The sequence below is a fragment of the Corvus hawaiiensis genome, chromosome 6, assembly GCF_020740725.1.
Source record: "Corvus hawaiiensis isolate bCorHaw1 chromosome 6, bCorHaw1.pri.cur, whole genome shotgun sequence".
Taxonomy (NCBI): domain Eukaryota; kingdom Metazoa; phylum Chordata; class Aves; order Passeriformes; family Corvidae; genus Corvus; species Corvus hawaiiensis.
This window is the reverse complement of record NC_063218.1, coordinates 49754156-49777041: the sequence shown is the minus strand read 5'-3', so window position 1 is coordinate 49777041 and position 22886 is coordinate 49754156. Positions and strand designations below refer to the sequence as shown.

At 42.6% G+C, this 22886-nt stretch overlaps 1 long non-coding RNA gene across 1 annotated transcript in view; it reads right to left on the bottom strand.

Moving 5' to 3' along the window:
• The window catches only part of LOC125327855, a 33109-nt gene extending 17261 nt beyond the window's left edge, over nucleotides 1-15848 (bottom strand). Inside the window, exons 1-5 of the long non-coding RNA XR_007204400.1 lie at nucleotides 15547-15848; nucleotides 13075-13205; nucleotides 11897-11955; nucleotides 8164-8365; nucleotides 214-4472 (exon numbers count right to left, since the gene is read on the bottom strand). This is a non-coding gene — a long non-coding RNA (uncharacterized LOC125327855). The remainder of the gene's footprint in view (nucleotides 1-213; nucleotides 4473-8163; nucleotides 8366-11896; nucleotides 11956-13074; nucleotides 13206-15546) is intronic.
• Between the last annotated feature and the right edge of the window lie 7038 nt (nucleotides 15849-22886).

Here is a 22886-nt window from a genome sequence, read left to right as displayed (position 1 = left end):
AACAGCATCTGCATAAACTGCTATATAATGGGATACATACACATGTAGTTAAAGGAAGCCTGGTCCTGAAGAGATTGCCAACAAATGGACAGGATAGAACAGGAGGCATTCTTGTATCTAATCCCCACGTGGGCACCTGAGGTGCAAAGCAGATTAGTGACATACCCAAGGCCACACAGGGAGCCTGAGCTCAACCCTGAGTCTTGTGCTTACCTCTGTGTCTGGAGATGTTCCATTGCTCCTGAGAATCCAGAGGGTCAGTGTCTCCACTGTCATTGCAGACAATGACTCAGAAGAAGTATTTCCTCCCTGGGAGCAGGCCTGTGACAGTGTATTTATTGCTGGAGACCTTCTCTGTGCCTGTGAACCACATGTCAGTACTGACATCACATTGCAGGACACCATAATAAGTCTCCTAGTTGTCTTCTGCATCTGAGCTGTGGTTTAGGGTCATGGTGTCTGGGACTCCTTCAGCCAGCTGCAGATTACTGGGTGGTCAGGGAAAGCTAAGAATTAATGAATCCATTTAAGTACTAGTTTATTCTGTTTGGCTCCCTCCCTCTGTCCTTTTCTAGGGCAAAAATGTTTCACTTCCAAAATCACTGTGTATCTAGGAAAGTACTTCTTTCCTTGATTTCTTCTACCTTGAGCAACCCGAGGGCCAATTTGTACTTTGTAATTACCTTCTGATGAAAAAACAAGGCTGTTAGTTTTGAAAAGCATTCTCTGAAAGGATGACAAGTACATAGGTCTGTAACCTCAGCAGACCATTACAGTAATAGGAGTTTCTCTAAGGAGCCAAGCCAGCCTGCCTCCACTTGGCTGGCACAGACCCACTGGCAACGGAAATGGTGTCACCAGACTGCTGAGGGGACAGACACTGTTGTATCAGTACTGTTATGGGGATTTTCCTGTTCAAATAATGGCATGAAAAACAAGGTAGCACTGGGAGTGTCTGGAGCAATAACTGCTTCACCCTTTCCCTCCACATTGGACAGAGTAAACAAAGCCCCAGCAGTACCATCCTTATTCCTTGACTCTGAGCCATGCTGCTTCCAGGCTTGGCTCAGCTAACATGAAGGAGGGAGTTGGGAAACACAATGACAAGAAGTAGGAAAGTCTTTTCTGACCAAGGAGTCTTTCTCCTCTTGAATGGAAACATTTTGGATTGCTCCTGGGGCGTTTTTTGGATAAAGGGTTGTATCATTGGAAACTTTTTGTTCTTTTTGTTTTGTTTCATTTTTAAGAAAAAAACCCCAGCCTTCCTCACCCTAGTATTGATGTAGAAGTTGTGTCTAATTTCCATCATCAGAAGAGAGCCTCTTGTCAGTACCCCATGGTGATGGAGGTGCTCAAGTTTTCTCTATGCTGTACCTGCAGCTTGCAGGTGGATGTTGTAAACGATGTCTCTGCAACCCTTCTTGAGGATAATGTGGTACAGGTCAGAAACAAATCACTCGGTGCTGTGGATCAGGACTGGGAATAGTTCTTGTCCTCCCTCTTTTTGCCACACCACTGGTGGTGAGCATTGGCCAAAACAACTGCAATTATAAAATTCTGCTTCCTGCCTTGGGCAGCGTCAGAAACAAACCCCATCTTTGAGCACAACAGGGATGTCTGTGGCTACAGGAGCTACTTGAGCGTAATCAGCCTGTGAGAAAAATGTTTCAAGGACACCAGTCCTGGAGATTTCTTCAAGCTGCAAAGGCAATGGCAGGCTTTGTCCCCAGCAAAGTGCACACATCTGTCATGGCCTGGGAGAATCCACATAACCCCATGCTACAGTTCATTAGTTTGATCATCTTGAAAGCTGAGGGAAAACAGCTGGTGTGATACAGATCAACTTATACAATTTAAACTGAGAAGTACCTTCTTACAGCAGGGTTCATTCTGCAAGGTCATGTGGAGCCTGAGCTCATGTAGTAGTCCAGGCTTAAAAAAAAAAAGGAAAGCACATAAATTACTGTTAGTATCTACAGAAATGAGCTCAACATCCATGTCAATATAAATTGTACCTCAGACAGGACAGTGTTGGGACCTCAAGCATTGTCTTTACAACCCTAGGTCATTCAAGGTTTAATGAAGAATGATTTATCTTCACCTTACATGAACTGTAGTTGCATGCTTGAAAAATTCTGCTTCTCATGGTGAATCACAGAGCTTCCCCAATGTTTTATGGTTTGTTGAGCACTGATGCTCCCCCTGTGAAGGGCTGGGTTGTGCAGCTGAAACTTGTGTGCACGGAAGTCCCACATAGGCCTCTACCACCACAGGGAGGCCTATAAAAAGGCTTGCCATAAAAACAGTGAGCAGTTATGCAGGACTTTGTGAACCTGAAGTTCTGCATGAGTTTTCTCCAATAGTCAACTTTGAAACCAAAGTGACAGCTTGTGATAAAGGCCAAAGGATGACTCCAGGCTCTAAAACCCTGCAGGTGTATTTCACCAGATACCCAAGAAAACACTAATTGCAGGATTTCTTCTCTGGCAGGACATAACATGGAAGCTCACAGAAAAGATGTGCGAAGGCATGGTGCTGTCCCAGCACAAACCACCATGTGGCTCTTCAGCCTCACAGTCAGATCAAACCTGGGTGGGCAGGAATGAAAGAAAACAGAGAGAGAAAAAACGAAAAAGTAAGAGAGTGAGAGATTGCACAGAAAATTACAGCCATTCTTCAGCCTGTTGAGTCACCTCAGAGACTGGAAGAAGAATCCTTCAGGCTGTTTTAGCAGAAGGCAGTAAAGTGTAAGGGTTAAAATGTTGTCAGCTCTTCTCTTAAGCTGTGCAACCACAAGAGAAACATCAATGCAATCAACTGCTTACTGATGAGCACCTACTCAGGACAATTTCAGGTGAGGTGGATGGAACAGGAATATTTAAAGATAATGGAAAAAATGTGCCAAAAAAGTGTAGTTTACATGTAATACATGAGTGAGAACAAAGGAAAGGGAAAGGCAGGTCTAATGACTCATTTGATGATTTTACTGTCCAAATCCTGCCATGAGCAGTTTTGTATAATGTCTCTTTCTTACAGGACTTCTCAAACTCTTCAGCACAGTACTGCATGTTGCCACCTCACACCAGAGAAGTTTGTCTGGAGCCTATGGTCTCTTTGGGATTTTTTGGTGTTTCCTTATTTGAAGATACAGTAACAAAGCCATGCTGCATGGATGGGTTATGTAGTTTCAAAGTGGAGATTGAGAAGAGAAATGATCAATATGAAAAATGGTCACCTGGATGTTGCTTTCTGAGACTTCCTCAGTCAAACCTGAATGTCCTTCTGCTCTACAGGAATAGGTGCTATATAACATGACTCATGAATCATCTGTTCCTGCTGGCCTTACTGCTACTGAGGACAGCCAGCACCATGCTTTGTCACCTGGGACTATCTTAGACAAAACGCTTGAATTTTCTAATTAATAATTAAGCAAACAAGCTCTAAACAATAAAGATTTAAATGCTTTTCTACCTCAATTAGTGAGGTATCTAGGGATTTCATGGCAGGTCATTCTCATTCATATCTTCATTCTCAAGACATAATTAGTGTACTTGAAGCATGACCTCTGCTAATATTACTTCAACTTTAGGTGCCAGAATGCTGAGTGCTCACTGAGGGCCTGAAAGGATTATTATCCTGTCTCAGTAACACCACATATTTACAGCAAATGGCTGTTTCAAGCATGATGATTTATTTACTGTAGCATCAACTGTCCTAACCCATACTCGGACTACTGAATCCATGTTAGGAATCAGAGAATCTTCCAATAGTGACCTCTGTAACCACGTGAGGCATGATGTGAGCAGTCATATGGTGGAACAAACAATTATTACACCATTATACCTGACACCCTCATTCAGGGGACATCTTAGCAAGAAGGATGGCAGAATGATTTAAATTTGGCTCAAGGACTGCACAACTTTGTGCTGCTCTCCATCTCCTCCCAGAATCTCTGAAAACTGAACAAAACCCAGCAGAGCTGTGATGATAAATGCTTTTTTTAGTGCAAGATGAATTTGATAAAACTTTGCAAAATGTGGTATATGTTAGAAACAAAAGAAAGTAACAGCTAACAGGTAGGAATTCCAGCTAGATGGATACTGCAGGCCTTACCTGAAGGTGGCATTGCTAGAATTCCTTCCTCTAACGACACTGCTTCTCCCATAACAGCTTCACTCATGGCTTGGGTTCAGAAGCAGTATTTGTCTCTCCTGCAAGCTCCCCACACTGTAAGTGGTACTAGAGATAGGGACCTTGGTGCATTTTGTCCACTTTTTGGTGTCCTCAGCTCATGTCTCTAATGCATATCCTGACAGCACATCCCTCTGGTCTGGTTCCTGCCACGCTAAGCCAAGGCTGGAGCCGAAAAATCCACCACCTTCAGCAGTTCTGAAGGTTCTGTGACAGCAGGAGAGTCCACAGCTTGCAGATGTGAATGCAGAGCTAGTCCCATTTCAAGATGCCAACCGAACCTGCAGGGTATTGGGGTATAAAAAGAGCCTTAATAAACAGAGCAAATTCTGTCCAGCAAAGCAATGTGGTTCCTAACATGGCACATAATGGAGACACTGTTTCAAGGTTGGCCATTTAAGAAAAACTCACTCTATCTGGCACAGAATCATCTGGGAGTCTGCTATGAGCACTGCCCACCACTCATTTTCCACACGTGTTTAGGAGAGGTGTTTGGCATTAAAGGTTTGCTTCTGTCTCTTCCTAGCTGGCTGGTGAGCTCGGCAGTACATTTCCTACAACCTGTTTTCTATGACTTTGAGTCCCTTGTGTCTCTTCTTGTTTAATAAATCCCTCCTACAGTCCTGTGGGAAGTAGCCAGGTGCTATCTGGACTGGGATTAGGGAACGTGCTTACTGACTTGCAAGATCCTATTAGTGTTCTTCAAGTTTATTTGCCAAAGATTACAGTATTCCTAATTAATAGTAATTTAAAAAAATACAGATCTTGCTTTCTGCTATTTAGCCCACTTTGCAGCAGCCCCCATAATACAGGAGAAGAGCAAAAGATGGACTGTTAAAAAAAGCCATGTTTTTAATCAAAAGAAGAGGGAGTTGTGTATCCAAATACAAGTCCTGCTTTGAAATTCTCAGCTAAAATGCAACAACCTTCCCCCTGGCACCAAAAAAGTCATGCAGTGCAGCATGCCATTACAAACTTGATGGTAATGGCTTTTATACAGGGCTCCCATTTGAGTGCAGGGGTCATAAGGAATATGGTGCATATGGACAGAGAGTATTCTCCTCTCCTAAGCCTAATGTGAGATAATGCAAGTCTTCAAATAGGAGAAGAACTGTAGCTCCAGGCTTTAAATTGGTTTTGTGTTGTCTTCTGATGTAAAGGAGCCTGAATGCTTTCCCATCTGAGTAACTATTTAACCTCGAGGCTTTTATCTACCACATAGAATTCTTTGGTTTTTTAGCTATACTGGCTTCCACGCTTGGCCATTTTTTTTTTCTGAATTTTGTGCAGCTACTAAGGCCCACTTCAGTATCTATTACAGGATTCCATCAATAGTTTAGGCTATTTATTGATGGCACCTGACAGTCTTTTGTTTGCAAAATGCTTTAGTCATATAGAGAAAGAAGTCTCTGCAACTGGCACTAAATAAAACCTGCCCATTTCAGCATTTCTGAGGCTGCTGTAATCCTTTGGAGTTTGTCTGGGGTATTGATCAGTTCAGAACTAGGCACAGATTCTTTACTACTAAAAATCCAATATTAAAATAAAAGAATGTAAGTAACTTTCATGAATCCCACAAGAGTTTTTTCTTCTTTTAAAAGGGTTGATGGGTGGCTGATGAGCATATGTAATGTCAAATTGTATTCTTTCTCATACATTAATGGCCTTTGGCAACCTGTATGTGAACCTTAAGTACTAAAGCTACCTACACCTCAGAGCACCTTCATCATGTTGATCTCTGCTATTTACAGATACCCAATTCCCCCCAGCTGGGAATCTCTGTCTCCTTGTTTTAATAGTTCCACTTCTAAGGTAAATAATACCACACTTCTGGGTGCTTATACTATAATTACATTTATAGCCAACAGTATTAAAACAGTATTAAGGCCTCTCCTAATCTTTAGTTGAGCTATTAATACAATGGAGTGGATTACATCGAACTCACGTGCCCTCAGACATCATTCATAAATACATGGACCTGGACATTCCATACATATTTAGGAAAACCAGACATTGAACAGTGGAAGAGACATATCGATGGGAGCCTTTGCAACAAGAGGTGTAGGGAATTCTGGGGACTCCAGGGCCTGCACAGTTCACAGCTCTCACAAAGAACTCATTCTGTATCCTCCAGAAAACCATACACTCTGGTACCTAGAGACACACGTGTTGTAAGTACCCAACTCTTTCTAATCCCACATAAAAGTATTCCCAAGGGATCACTGATTTAATTTTTTTATTGCTTTTGGACTGTGATAAACCAAGAAGATGAAAAGGAGAGAAAGAGAGAGAGAAGTAAAAGCCAAGAGATGGCTACAGTTGCTCATCACCCTCTGGCTGAGGCTCAGTCTGTCCCTGAGCAGTGACTGGCAGCCCCCAGCCAATTCTCCCCAGTTTATACACTGAGCATGATAGTCTATGGTATAAGAATATCCCTCTGGCCACATTGGGCCAGCTGTCCTGGCCATGCTCCCTCCCAGCTTCTTGTGCACCTGCTCACTGGCAGAGCATAGGAAACTGAATGGTCCTTTAGTGGGAGAAAACACTACTTAGCTACAAAACCCAAAACATAGAGTTGTACTAGCCACTAAGAAGAAAACCAACTCTATCCCAGCTGAAACCAGGACAATAGTGTGAGTGATTGCAATTTAATTAATACGAAATCCCAACATTTTGAATGGGATAGAGGAAAGAATCCAAGAAAGAACCAAAATATTAACAGAAGAAGAGCAGCAATAGTCTCGTTAGTCAGATGCTGCTGCTGGTAGGAACACTCCCATGTGTTGCACAAGCTGTGCTAAGCATGGATCACACGGTTGCTATCTGATGGATACAACAAAATCAGCCACTTGTTCAAGTCAGTTCTGGTCTAATTCAGGAAAAAGCAGTCAAAATTAGGCACCCAAATCTGTAGGTGTGACTTTCAGAGGTGCCGAATGTTCTGCCCTCTCATTGTTGCTTGTGGTAACAAGCCACTCAAGCAACTTCTATGAGATACTTCTCTCAGAGGCTCTACACAGAAGAAAATCAAATTAGCAAAGAACAATCACAATTTATTGACTCCAAATTGTGTGCATGTGTGGTATTTGCGTGTATAAAGAAATATATGTATGTAGAGCAGGAAGCCAAGGAGGGTAACTTGTATGTTTAAATTTATCCATGGTCACAACACTTTTCCAAAAACTATTTCTTTGCCACCTACTTCCCTTGGTCACTTCAAATGTTTAAACATTTCAAATCTTGCACTTATTCTGAAAATGAGCTCTTTCTGCAGTGCATTACAGAGCAGCTCAGAAACATCTTCTCTAATCCATAGGATGTTTGGACAAAAAAGCAAAGCTTTAGATGAAAAATGATAAATATTAATACAAGCTGGTGATTATCTTTCTCAAGTGTTTCAATAGGCCAGACTTGCTTGTTTGCCTGGTATATTCTGTGATGCACTCTGGACTTGGGGAATGGGGACTATAAAACTGCTTTCATTCAGGATCAAATATAGGAACAAGAGGTATCACAGAATAGTTTGGGTTGGGATTTTTAAGCTCATCTAGTCCAATCCCCCTGCAATAAGCAGGGACAGCTTCAACTAGATCAGGTGCCTGAACTGTAACTCCCAGAAGACAGTTCAGCAGTGTTTTCTAACCAAATTAGTTTTACACAGAATGGTTCTGGTTGGAAGGAACCTTAAAGATCATCTCCTTCCAATCCTCTGCCATGGGCAGGGACACCTTCCACTAGACCAGGTTGCTCAGAGCCCCATCCAACCTGGTCTGGAACACTTCCAGGGATGGGGCATCCACAACTTCTCTGGACAACCTGTGCCAGTGCCTCACCACCTTCACTGTATGGAATTTCTTCCTAATGTTAACCTAAACCTACCCTTGAAGCCATTGCCCCTTTTCCTCCTGCTACATCCCTCCCCAGACAAAGTGATTTTTCAGATTCAGCGCAATGGCTCCACTCTTCTCTCACCAAGCTTTTGGTGGTAATGCAGTCATTGGCTTTCTCCAACACCACATTCTCTTCCTCTGTCTCCTCCACACTGTCCTTGATGTGACTTTGGGCCTTGGCTTTGCCTTGGAAGGGACCTCGCTGCTTGCAGTGCACTTGGTCTTCACAGGGATGCTGTGTTCAGGAAAAAGCTCGAGGAGAGATTCTTCAATAACTGGAGAATCTGGAAAGAACAGAAGACATTTGAAGGCTGCAGCTGCAAATATACCTTGACATCTATCCCGAGTTCCTAGAAAAAGTGGTCCAAAACTGGGCCCCTCATACACTCCTTCATGTTTTTACTATCAGAATTTGGTATTTTGTGGAAGTCTTTAGGGACATTCAAAATTTTGTCTTATGTTTTTGATCGTGTTTTGATTCAGCTGATTTAGTTCTGTTTCTTATACAGTGAGTCACCTGCCTCCTTTAGTTGTTCACCTCAGCAGAAAAAGAGGGAGCTCTGGGAAATAGCAAATCCCAAAGCCCCTCACTTCCCCAGGACCTGGAGATTTGATTCCAGGCAGTTTCTCAGTTTTGTAAAGTACCAGAGGCAGCCCATTTTGCTGTTCTTCCCTAAAGTCCCATGGAGATATGTACCTAAGATCATGACAAAGATAGAAGGATCGAAGTTAGGTACTGCTAGTAAAGAAAATTCTCTCTCTTTTGTTACAGAGTAATATGGGGGCATGATAAGGACGTCTTGCACAGGATAATAAAACCCAAACCAAAACCAACAGGTTCCCAGTACCTGAAGGAAGCCTCAAGAAAGACGGGGAGATATTATTTACTAGGGCATGCAGTGTCAGGACAAGGGAGAAAGGCTTCAGACTGAAAGAGAGTAGGTTTATATTAGATATTAGGAAGAATTCTACACTGTGAGGGTGCTGAGGCACTAGCACAGGTTGCTCAGAGAAGCTGTGGATGCCCCATCCCTGGAAGTGTTCAAGGCCACAAGAAGGATGGGGCTTGGAGCAACCTGCTCTAGTGAAAGATTGGAACTAGATGATTTTTAAGGTCCTGTCCAGCCTGAGCCATTCTATGATTCTAAACATATTTGTTGGGTTTTTTTCTTTCTTTTATTTTTGTTACACAACATGTCGTTTTAGAAATCACAATTCTCTGCTGACATCCAGGAAAACAAACTCTCCCCATACCAAAGTTTTGCCGTGGATGTATTTTTACTGCAGCACAGGTCCGATAAATATTCAGAGTGGCAGACACAGCACCCGTACTCCTGCTTGTCCCGCCAGCGGTCTCATCCGCACTGCCCCGATCCAGCCGGCAAGAAGAGGCTTTTTGCCACGCCGAACGCCCATCTGGCGCCATCTGCCTGCCAAGAGACGCAGTTTTCTGCTTCTGTTCAGCATTTCGGAAAAGGTGTTTTGCTTGTTGCTCATGACAACAACGTCTGAAGCAAAGGCTCAGGCCAAAATTCTTGATCACTGACTTAGAGACTTAAAATCAGCCAGTACGACTGTTCGATTTTCTCCCCTCGGGGAACAAAGAAGCAGAAGGAAGAGGTTTTGCTTGTGCACACAGATGAGCCTGTAAAACGCCAGGTGAGGAGACCTGGTGAAGCACAGATTCTGCAGGTGTTTGTGTACACCTGGTAAAGAACAGGAAGGACACGGGGTGGCTATGTCCACTGGCAACTCTGCCCCCCTGCTCCTCTCCCAGTCTGTCAGTGATGAGTCAGTGGATGGTTCCCTGCTTCACTATCCAAATCCTTTTCAAGCCCCTCACCTGACAAAAAGATTGAGGCAGGAAACAACGCACATTGCAAAGAACATAATTTCCAACCGTGTCCCTGAATCCTCTGATCAGAGTTTCCTGCCCTAAGATGTCTAAGCTGTCAGGATTTCTGGCTCCTTCTCTGGTAAATTGATCCACGGGCAAAATGAATTCAGTATTACGTGATCTGTGCATCTGCCTAGATGAGCCACATGGTATGTACTGAAGGGTGTGCATCACATGCAGAGGATACATTTACTGATTACTCTGGAAATCAGAGGCCAGGAGAGGGAGAAGGGTGGGTGGTGAGAAGCCAACCCTGTGGGAAAGAGTGCGAGCCTACAGGCTGAGAAAATGGGTGAGCAAATGTGACAGCATCTTCATAGGAGACTGCAAAGGAAAATTTTGACGAAGCCAAGGTCCAAAGCCAAACCTTAGTAAGACAAAGACAGTAGAAGTCTGGGAAAGATATAATCTGTTCTTGTCTGATCTGTCCATCTGTTTGTCCTTAGTTAGAAGCTCTTTATTAACACCAGGCCAAGTCCCATTACGGTTTTGCGGCCTTGCATTATACTGATCATCCCATGGGCATTTTACCTGTTTGCCTTCTTGAGCCATATTCCTTTTACCTCTGCATCATTCAGGACAACAGAGCTTGTCAGGATCCCCAGTTAAGAGTATGAACATCACACTCTTTATGATTGCAAATGTCACAGAATCATAGAATAGCTCAAGTCAGAATGGACCTATAAAGACCACCAATTTCAATTCTCTGCTCCTTGCAGGACTACCCAAAACTAAACTATATGACTAAACATCAACCAGACACTCCTTAAACTCTGACAGGTTTGGTACTGTGTCTCTGGAAAAAATCCCAATGGAAGCATATGAACAAAAAACTGTTCAGAATTGTCGGTTGAGCACTTCAAACACCAATGAGGTGTTTAACAGCAGGGAGATCTCCTAACAAAATGGACAGATCACAGGATGAAAGCGGTTTAGTAAATTGGAAGAAATCCTAGAAAGAAAAGGGGATGGAAAAAGGCTGTTCCTAAGTAGTTTTTACCCTCCTTTACGTGTGTTCACTGAAGGGAATGCAGCTATAGGAATCCAAAAGCTAAAGCAGAAAACTGCCCTTGGCACTGCTCCATTCCCACAGCTGGTCCAGAGGAGCTGTCACACCAGCCAAACACTTCCTCTACTGCCTGCACAATATTTGTATCTGAACCTGGACTCTGATGAGCAAAGAAGAATCAGTAACTAAGACACCAGACTACAATTCCACTGTGCACAGGAATCAGAGGCAGCTCAGACACATCTTCCAGGTTAGCTGTGCCACAGAAGCGGCTTCTGTCACAGAGGAGTGACCAGGGATGGCCCCCGCCCTACATTGTCCCTTCAGACCACCCTGGCTGTGGCCTACAGAAGGCACTCAGAGACCAAGCCTGGTACCCATCCTGCAGGAGCCTGACACAGAAAATGCAGGACCAGCCTCACAGAGACACATGCCAGGGGTGGGCATTAGGGCAGATCCATCCTCCATGTGAGAAAATCTGTCTGCCCTCACAGCTGAGCTTCTTTTGGTGCCTAAAGTTTCCTTCCTACCATACCTACCAACAGAATGTTCAGAACTTTTTACTGAACCTGTGAAGGATACACTGCTGTCATTTTATCCTCCTCCCATGTAGTTCACTTCAAAATGGTCCTAAAATGCATTTAATGGAGAGCACCTGGGCACAGTTCAAAGCTGGTCCACATCAAACAGAAGTCATCACAAAGACTAACAGCCACTAAAATCCACACCCTAACTTTGAAATTCTCCTCCAGTCTATGCTGAGAGCACAAAGCTAAACTTTCCAACTTTTCTTCCTGGCTTTCTTAACAGCCGTGTGTGTATCTGTAAAGATCATAGACTTAAGTTTACAGCATCAATAATGCTACTGCAAAATTAATTAACAAAACAAATGTGATATTAAATATTTACCAGCCTCATGTTCTGCTGCTGGTCCTCAGCAGACTGCAGTCAAATGTCCCATGGGTCACCTTAAAGAATCAGGATAAGAATTCATTAGGGCAACCCTGACTAAAATAAAACACATGATACATTTTACTAGCCTGGTTTAGGTTACAGGTGTTAAGGACTTAAATGGGAGATTTACTGCTTTATGCTTCTACCACTTCATACAGCAAAGGGAAGTCCTTCATTATTACTTTCATACTAGCAATAGGAGGTACAGACTAACAGCTTATTCCATGTTAAACAATAAAAAGACTGCAGATCAGTGTTATTTTACAAGTTTCCTAGGTGTTCCAGCAAAGCAGCACTGCTCCATTGGAGAGTTCACTGAAGAACAGTGTAAAGACTAAATATTCCTCCTCCTCTTCCTCTCTTGAGTCATCCACACTTACCTCCCACAGCTGCACTGGCACTGCTGCACTGCCCATCAGGATCACTGTCTTGTGTATCCTGTGATCACTGTGCAACCTCTCCAGTCACTCAGCTCAGCAGCATTAAATGGTAAGCTCTGCTCTCTTCCCTTCTTGCCTTATGGTGTACTCTGGACACTGCTCTATCAGTCATCCATCCTTCATCCCCTCCAGGGTGACACCTTCAGGAGTTGGCACACACTCCAGGCAAGCTTTTCCCTTCCTCTTCATTTGGGTGTTCTTGAGATTGCTGACAAACTGAATTGGAACTCCCAGGAAATGGGAAGGGAACAGCAAGAAAAAATGGCACATAGCAGAAGGTATGTTATAAATCAAAACAGGTGTCTTTGGAGGATATAACATGGGCTCCTGTGCAAGAGAGATTCCAGGCTTGGGACTTTACTTCCAGTGTGAAAAGGAGGTCTTGATGCTCCTTTGCTTGCCTGTCACACTAGCTTTACGAGACTGTGGATGCCAATTTAGTCAGCCCAGGCTCTGGGGTTTTGTGTTTTTGCTTTATGGATTTTGCAGCTCAAACCTTGCTGTCTCACATTTGATCCACCCACTATACAAAGATGTTTACTTTCCATCACTTATGATCAATGAAGAGCAGAGTGTTCTGTACTAGATCTCCAGTCTTAACACCTGAGTCTTTAAAATAATGGGGCTGAACACCCTTAATTTTCACAGTGTGGGCCAATCCATCATTCATCATGAATCATCATTCACACTTACCATTTGACTCTTTCCCATTGAACTTCTAAGGGAAGCTTTGCACTTTCTTTGCTGGGGGGATTTCAAGCACTGCTGTCTGTTGTTCAGTTACTTTCAGTGGTTTCAGTTCTGTCAGGAGTTAGGGAGTACACCTGTTCATATACCAAAAAGACAAACATTCAGTCTGTTATTTTTAGTTCTTGATACCCAAATTCCTACTCTAAATAGCAAAATGTCAGCAAAATACTTTTGATTTCTCAAGTGGTAGCAGAAAGATCAATTCACTCCTTCAACTTCCATAAAAATTAAGTTAGCTACAGCTCATAATTCTCACTGAAAGTTGCATGTAATCCTACAAAGCTGATTATCAAAGACACACCACTTTTCTATTCAGTTCTCCTGTCCCAGCTCTGCTCTTTCTCTCCTTGTCATTGTAAAGTAAATGGTTTCAAGCAACTGCAGATGACATCTGCAAGCATACCTGGAACTATTTGACAGGTTGAAAGATGACTGCCATATTACTGCTTTACCTGTCAAGAATGCTGCAGTGCCTGGCACAGGATTGCTATTTGGTTAAGTAAGGTAATCTACCCCACAACCAAACAGCCTGTGCCCAGGCCCTGCCTAGGGCTTAATCAAAAAGCTAAGTATTATACTTAAAAGATGATGCTTATGGCAAAGCTCTTCTTGAAGAGATGGTCCTGCTGCAATAGAAGGTGAGGCAGCATTACTGTTACTCAGCACTGATTAAAAGCAAGTTTGCTGCATAAAATGTGGTTGGTTTTCTTTCAAAAAGCAGACACACATTTGGCTGGTCATAAGAAGCACACGCAGATGAAAAAAAAGATCATTCTCATTATGCCTAGGTCCATCCACTAGCTCCAAAGTGCTGCAACAGTGAGCAGATTTCACTTGCACTAAAAGGGCAGTGCCAAGGTGCATTTTATCATTCCCATCTTCTCTGCTAAAACTGGTCCAAATTCAGTAGTGACTCACAGCCCTTCCACACTGACGTCAGCAGAGAATTTGGCTTATTATGTGTAATAACCAGGCTTCAAACTGAAATCTGCTCTCTCTTGAAAGGTGTTTTCACATGGGCGCTGCGGTAATTGAGGGTTGGTTTATGACTTGGAGAAGTTAGATTTCTGTTCAAGCCTAAAAAGACCAGTGAATCATGAATGTTGCAGAGACACGTAAGAAAAGATAGTTACAGGTTGGGCCACCAGTTCTGACCCTCAAATGTTTGTCTGCAGCCGATGTTGACATTATACAAAGAACCTCATGGGTCTGAGAACAAACATTCCTATCATTCACTGCACAACAGAGTTTCCTGTCAGCCACAGAAGACTGTAGGTGCCCAGGTCTGTCCCATTCCCACTGGAGATGCACGGCACATTTTTCAAACCTATATGCTTTGTGGTTTTTTTTTCAGGGAATGCAGGGAACACAAAGGCTCTCCTCCATAATAAGCACGATGCTTGCACCTTTGAAGACACATCCTTCTTTTTGTGCGTGGGCTCAGAGGGGAAGAGCCATAAAACTCAAAGTCAGCAGGGGGTAGATTCTTCCATCCTGCTTCACCTCTCTCTATTTGCAGCTAATCTGCCCTTTGCCTAACTTCAAAATTCTTACAAGCTTGGTAGTTAGTAACTGACCTAGCAGAAGCCAGACCTCTAGAGCTTATCTTTAGTCATGATCAAGGACACTGTGCAGGTGGCATCAGTATAGCTACAGGACACTGCAGACTTGTAGTTATCTGTGTCATCTCAGGAGCAGCATTCAGATTGGAAAGAGGAAAAAAAAAAACCATGGAGAAACAGTAAGCAAAACTTTCCCAGTAGGCTGGGGTGGTAGGGAGTGGATATGACAAATATATTAGTGAATTCCTCTTTTTATTTGTGTTTACATTAGTGGTTTTTAATCACTAAAGAAATTGACCTGTTGAAAATCCAGAATCTCTGAGGGCAGAAATTTTAAGGCCAAATCCAATTCCCCCTCCTCCCTAAAGGTTCCTCACAGCCTTCCTAAAGCCCCCAAAACAGACAGAAGTCTTTCCACTGATAGTGATGTATTTTGGATCAGGTGCATTCTCAGCCTAAGGCAGAAAAATGAAGCCATCTTTCTTCTCAGAGACATCCTTTTATTCTGCACTGGAAGCGAGCATTGCCCCTGCACTGCATGAGGAAAACAGAGACCAGAGAAGGCTGAATGGAAACTCTTGCACTTAAGGCTCTGAAGTATGGTAGGAAAAGAAGAGTTTGACCTGGCCTGACTGGCAGATTTGCAAACAAAGGACTGCCTGAGAGAAGAGGTGAATTAGGGTGAACTAAGAATTAAGGAAAGAGGAGAGAGAGGGACAGAGCAAGGAAAGGAAAAGAACAGAAGAAGGGCAGTACTTTTGCAAACATGGGACATCACAAATTAAACAGGGATGAACTGGGATATGTGTCCTGAATAATACTATGAATTACTAAGATTTAGTATTGGTTTTACCTGAATGACACTTGAAGGAAGGACATTGACCTGTTGGAGTGAGTCCAGAGGAGGCCAACAAGTTATTTAGACAGATGGAGCACCTCTCCTGTGAGGAAAAGTTGAGGGAATTGGGATTGTTCAGCCTGGAGAAGAGAAGGGTTCAGGTTGACCTAATTGCGACCTTCCAGTACCTGAAGAGAGCCTACAGGAAAGATGAGGCAAGACTATTTACAAGGACAGTAATATAGTGACACGACAGGGGGGATTGGCTTCAAACTGAAAGAGAGCAGGTTTAGATTAGATATTAGGAAAAAAGTCTTTACTGTGAGGGTGCTGAGGCACTGGCACAGGTTGCCCACAGAAGCTGTGGGTGCCCTGTCCCTGGCAGTGTTCAAGGCCAGGCTGGATGGGGCTCTGAGTAACCTGGTCTAATGAAAAGTGTCCCTGCCCATGGCAGGGTGGTAGAATGAGATGATCTTTAAGGTCTCTTCCAATCCAGGCCATTCCATGATTCCATGACACAGAAGAGGCATTAAGGCCTCACTATGCTAAACACAAAACTAAGTAACAAAAACAACCCGCTCTCTCTTTTCTATGTTACATTTAGGGCTTAGTTTGCTTTTAACTTTAGCTCAGACTATTGCTTTGTCTCCTAAAGTTCAAGAAGAAACATCGGAGTTAATGAATGAATGAGTTAATAAAGCCAGTTACTTACTTTCTCTGTTTGAGTTTATTTTAAATCATGGTTTCTTTTCCTGTCTGCTTTATGGAAGAGATTAGATTAACCTTGCTTTATTTTACTTACTGTACTTCTTACAACTTTACATCCATCACAGATACTACTCCAGAATGAAATTCTTTCATTAGCAGCTCTCTGCACATTGACAGGAATGATTTGTGGCTTTTTGTGATAATATATCTCAAAAAATAAAGACTCATATGATCTTTCTGTCACTTTATACAGTCACAGATCTATCATATGGGAGAGATTATAGATGACAGAAAGGCTTATTTACTTATGCATTAAAGGTCACATTCTTCCAGCCCCAGCCAAATCACTCAATGACGAGTTTTGCATAACAAGAACTGCTGCATTTAAATCAATAAGAACGAGTTTCCAGCAGCTAAAATGAACAGCAGCTTTCCCACTGATCTGACTGATCCATGAAAAAATCTCTAAAAACAGTGAAGATGGATATAGGTGCAGTTTGCACCTCTTTTTATTTGCCCCTCTTCTGGTTATGACAGAGTGTATTACCTCGCATGAGGTGAGTGAATATACCTGAGAGCACCTGGAAATACAGTCAGTTATTGGCATTTACTAGCTAAAGGTCTTCCAGAAAAATATTTTTTACTCACCCTTAGGTGTTTTCAGTGGAGGTTTTTCTACAAATTCAGGAAGGCCTTCCCCAGCAAGGATCTCAAAGGAGCATGTCAGCATGCTACAAGACTCCAACAAGGCAGAAGACTTCCTGGAAAACAGTTCTTTGGTTGGGGAAAAAGTACGTTATTTAAGCGAACAGCAAGGTACTCTTTACAGGATTTATTTACCAGGAATGGGAAAGAGTAACCAGAAGCCCCAAAACACAAAGTTACACAGAAAACTGCTCGTCACCTAAAACTCCTGAGAGAGAAAGGTTTGTGCAGCAGGAAGAGTGCTAGCTGTCTGTAGGAGGCTGCTGATCAACTCCTTGCTTTTTCCCTGAATTTCTGCAGGATTTTGGGTGAGTAATTTGCTCTCTCTGTATATGTTTTGTCATCTAGACAATGAGAAAATGGGGCTGCCTTGCTGTGCAGGAGTGCTGTAAGGTGCTTTGATGTCAGATGTCATCCAAGAAGGCATCACAATGGGGTGTATCAAAAAGCCCATTAGAACTTCCTCCGTTCTGCACAAGCTGCATTGAACTCTTCAGTGTTGCTCATGCCCCATGTCTACGCAAATGTCCATAATTTAGGACAAATGTTTCTGCTGTGAACTGTTTAACTGCAGAAAGCTTCAAAGAGCTACATTTCTATCAAAAAGAAGCCGTTTAGTTTGGTTTAGTATTAACTAGTTGTTAAGTTCAAGTAAAACCAGCTTGGGGTTTTTTTCCAAAAACTGACCAGTAAGGAGCTGTCCCTGAATACTAATTTCTAAAGCTCCATGAAAACACCTCTCTGAAGCAGAGTTATTTTTCTGTGGTTAATAGCAAAATGTCTCCATTTTACACCAGGAAAATCAACAGAAAATTGACTACCAGCTTGAGTTATTTCAGCTTATTCATTTAGTCTATTTCACTGCACTTCTTTCTAATCAAGGACATCCCCAGCTCTCCTAAGTATATCACATACAGGGGGATTTGTGAATTCCATAAGGGCCTGTGCACACCTGTGCTCCCAGTGGATGTGGCTGGGAACTGTGTCATTGTCCTCACTGCAGTGCCATGACAGTAAGAAGTCTGCTCTAAGCCAAGATAATCAAAGCAAGACAAAAAGTTTCTAATAAAAGGCTGATGCAGGAGCTGATGCAGTCTTGCAACAGCAGTGCTGGCCTGTGAGAAGAATAAAACTACACGCTCTCCCACTATGAGAACACAAAACTCACTGCACTGATGCATCCCACCTTTTGTCAGCTTGGTGTGCATCATCTGGGGAGGCCATGTGACCCTGCTGTAGGAAGAAGTTCTGTCACCAGATAACCTGTTTCCAGTGGCACCTCTGCTCTCTCTAGCTGTTCCAAGATTGGTCCATGTGTGGAGGGCAGTTTGGGGAAACTGGACTATTTGGTTGTAGTTCTTGAGGGATGAGTATTAGTCATCTAGCAACTGCAGCTCCCTAGTTTTAAAAAGTGTTCTGTGACAAGACAAATGCAGTAAGGAATTGTAGTCTCTGAGACAGTTGTTATGCTGCTGAAAGATCTTGGGGCAGAGGAAAATCAACCCAAAAGACTTTCCAAGATTTAGGAGCACAAATGATAAAGCTAGGGTTATGCATGGCAACCTAGAAGATACAGCCCACAGGAAAGATACGTTAAGACCACATGACCTTGAGACTTTGCTTTGTTGCCAGCAGGAATTATAGATATGCCGAAAGTGCTCTGCTTTGGGCATCCTCCCAAGGAGATAGATCCTTTTCCTTATCAGAATATACAAACCCTGATCTCCATGCTCAGCTGGCTTTTGCCTCCAGGCTGCCTGTATGATACACAAATGTTCTGTCTCCTTATGCCTGGTCTGCTCAAAGGTGTTCCCACCCCCTTTGCCACCCTCTCTCACTGTCCTGTTCCCACCCTGTCACTCCCCTGTACCAGGGGTCATTGGTGTTGGTGACAGGACTGATTTGAGCTGGTTAGGAAGAGATCAGATGTTACCCTATAATCCCAGAGGCCCTTGAAGAGAGTGTATCTTGCCCATAGCCATTATGGGGCAAATCCACAGCAGGAGCACCAAGTGCTAAAATGAGAAGGGATATAGGATGCTGCTTGGCTCACCTACTCCACTGCTCTCTATGTCTTCAGATTTGGATTTTCAAATCCTACAAAAGCTCACAGTGACATGGCTTAAAAGTCAGCCAACCACCTTTACAGTTCTTCCTTTCACCTTAAAAATGGAATTCCCTTTACTTTGATTTCTTTTGCCTGATCAAAATTTTCATCCTTGGCCACAGACTTTTTTGAACATGAAAATTAGTTACGCTTCAGAGTGGTACTTTACAAGGTTCCTTTCTTGGGAAGGAAAGGAAAAGCAAAGCAGATACGAGTCTAAACGTGTTGGACTCGCACAGCCAATTTCCATCCTGCCTGACTACAGCCACAGAACACAAAGTATTATGACACTCTTGCCAATATATGTTTATGTAAATGTTACCTTTTTATCCCAGCTGATAAGGTCCTGGTCATTCCTACCAAGGGACAGGAGCTTTCACGACCATTACTGACCCTTCTGTGTCCCTCAGCTCACATGACGTTGTGCAGCTTGTTGCATTCCTAGGAAGATGCCAGGGTCCCTTTACACTGGACAAATACAGCTCTGAGTAGTTCAAAATTTAAATACATACTGGCCTCTTGTGGGCTGTGTTGTTACATCCTTTACACTGGCTTCAGCAGTTTCTCCTTCTTGGAATAACAGGACGACAAAACTTCAAGTATCATGCTAAAAGGAATAAACCTTCTGTGGGTCAAAAAGATACATTTTTATTTAAAAATAAACATTACCTCCCCAATCCCAGGTTTTCTCATGATTGATTTTGACACTGTTTCAAAACTTTGATCAAAGGCAGATGATGAAACAATTTACCAGGTTTTTTTTTTTCATGCTAAAACCAAAATATGTGGGTCCAGGTTTCAAACAGTTAAACATTCAAAAAAATCCTGCTTTGATGTTTAAGTCATTCCCCAGTGTTGCTTTCACACCTCCAGGCTTTGGCTTTGTTTATTTTAAAATTGTACATGCAGCACTTTCTATCATTTCCAAGTCCAGCCAGTTCATTCAGTTACTCAAGCAGGGACTTGGTGCTTCAGAAAATCAGTTCACAACTTTAGATTAGAGGTCACTCTTTAATCAGCTCTCTTCTATTCCTTAATAAGTCTGAGATTCTGCCACACTTCTTCATATTCCCAATGGGAAGGGTACTTCTCAAGGAGGGAATGAATTACACATCTCAGCTCTTTTTTACTTTACTCATGTTAACCACAGCATTGCTGACATAGTGCAGGAGATTGTTTAGGTGGGTAAGGCCTATCCATTCTGCAGGACACAAACTACCTATCTTGCTTGCAACAAGATATAGTGGCAATAAACTGCTTAACTGACCACATTTGATTTGTGTTGGGAACAGAATGCTGTTACCTACTCCATATTTATGTTAAATTCAGTTGAAAAGGGAGTCTAGTGCAGGAGGCACTTGGGTTATGCTCTGCAAAACACAGGAACTGAGAAAACCAAAGAACATAAAAATCTAGCCAACTTCCACAGGCTGATGGGAATAGTTCTACGGGTAAACTCTGGAAAAAGCAATGGACACCCCAGGCTCCCATCCCCCTCCAGGAATATACCACATTTTCCTGATGACCTTTCGGTGATTTCTGCTAGTCTAGGAAAGAAAGAGCAAGGTGAAAAGTTTAACAAAAACCAAGAAAAAACAGTGCAGACATTGAAACATTGTCAACTTTTCCAGAGAGCAAAAAATACCACATACAGACAGCCAAAATAAACATACGCTGTTTCACAGGCTAAAGAAGGAATCCAGCAAGACAGACACTCTCTGCTCCCCTGTCTGGAAGCTTGTGTTCTATTAACACAGATCAAATCAGAAGTGTGTGGAAATGGGACTGGTCCCATTGTGAAGTGGATAAGGTGTTGTTTATTGTTTCTTTAATAAATGTATGAAGAAACCAACCTTCACTTTTCTCTTCAGTATTCTACTTCAGGAACAAGAGCCCAATTTAGCTACAGAGAAACCTGTTTCTGGACTGGAACTTGTGTTTTCCCAAGAGAAAAACAGAACACTGCCAACACAATCCAATTCCTCCCACCTATCCTAACTGACACCCTGACCTTTGTGTTGCCTGAGTGTTTGCTTTCTGTATTCCTCACCACATCCTAAATACCAAGAAGACAACAGAGAATGTAGTAAAACTAATCACACATGGCTTTCCTTCTTTTGAGATAGAAGGAGTCAAAGCTAATTTACAAGAGGAGGATCCCATTGTGCATTATTAGTTTTGACTTAACTCCTGACAGTCTTCCTTGTGTCTACTTCAGAGGCAAAAAAGCTAAATATGCAAAGGAGATCTATGTAGGATTTTTCCCCTCTGATCCCTGGAGAGAAATGTTGCCTTTGCCTTTTCAGAGGAAAGTTGCACCTGCTACTGGGACTAGGGGAGTTAAGGTCAGACATAATATGTTTGCTCAGGCAAACACAATGGTTTCTCAGTGGAGAAATGCCATTAGTAAGATGCACATAATAGCAGATTTCTACCCCCAAAATTCTGGGATGAAGACGTATGCAAAAGAGGTTTGAGTCCTCTGAAGAGAGTCTAGCAAGACAGGCTTTGCCCAAGGAAAGAGATGATTTCTGGAAAACATTGGCTATCAACATACTGGATTAAAAGAAGTGCAATACAGTGACCTATTTAACTCTATTTTAAGCATAAACAGCAGCAGGCAAGTAAGAGATAAAGAAGCAATAGGGAACACGAGTCGAGTAGCGTGGTCCAGCAGAGAAAGGGCCAGGAATTGCAATACCCGAGTCCTTTGCCAGACTGTTTAAGCTTTATGTTCTCCAGTGTTCAGAGCCATATTGCCAGCTCTGGTGCCAACATGGCTTTTAATTCTGAGTAAATAATTCAGTCTTTCTCTTCATTCAGCTTTGCTGTCATCTGAGTAAACCTGACACTGCTGCCCTGCTGGGGATTACATGGCCCACAAGCTTGGGCAGGTCTAATCATAACCCCTTCTGTGACTTTCACACCATGCCATGAGAATGCAGCATCTGTTGTATTCAGGTGCTGGAGCCTGATCTCTATCAGTGCTCAAAGGAGAGTGGATTCTTCTCTTTCCTTGCATGTAATTGAAGGATTTAACCTCTTTGTGAATATGTGAAATTCACTTTGAGACACTAGAAATCAATGCTTGTGTTGCCTAGAGCACGCAGTTCTTTGACTGCCTGTACCTTATGCACAAACCTGCAAATGCTGCTTTCATTCACATATTTCTTCTGTGCTTTTGAATGGAGCATTTTTTTTTAACTTGCAGGAAAAAAAGCTTCCTTGAGCTGCCCTACTTTATCCTAAGGTGACAGGCACTCTTGCAGACACTAGGAAATATGCATCTACAGACCTGGCAGAAGAAACAAGGTTATCTGCCAGGGACTTCAGAAAAAGTGTTTTGTTTTTTCTCCATAGCAAATTTATAAAGCATGACCATCTATGTGCAAGCTGCACGATTCCTCCACTGAAAAGACAGCAGGGAATTGACAAGAATCAAGGTCCAGCTTTGTTTTGTCTTCATTCTCAAGTCCATTTTGCAACTGAAAATTTACATGTTAATATTTTTCCACTGTAGACTAATTACAGAGGAAAAGTCCAGAATAAAGAGATACTTTTGAAAGTCTTGGAAGAAATGCAGTTCTATTCCCTACATGACTATTAGGTATTTGACATTTAAGAATAATTTGACCAAACCATCTTTATCTTGATCCTTCAGAGAGCAAGTTGTGCTTTATCTGGGGACAGCTCTTATGCTCAAGTGCAATCTTAGTTTTTGTTTTTACATAACTTTGATATCTGCTGATCTCGGACTACCTGCATGAGGACAGACTGTGCCATTAGTCTGTTACCATGACAGAAATAGAAACAGGATAAAACTGCTTAAGTGTGG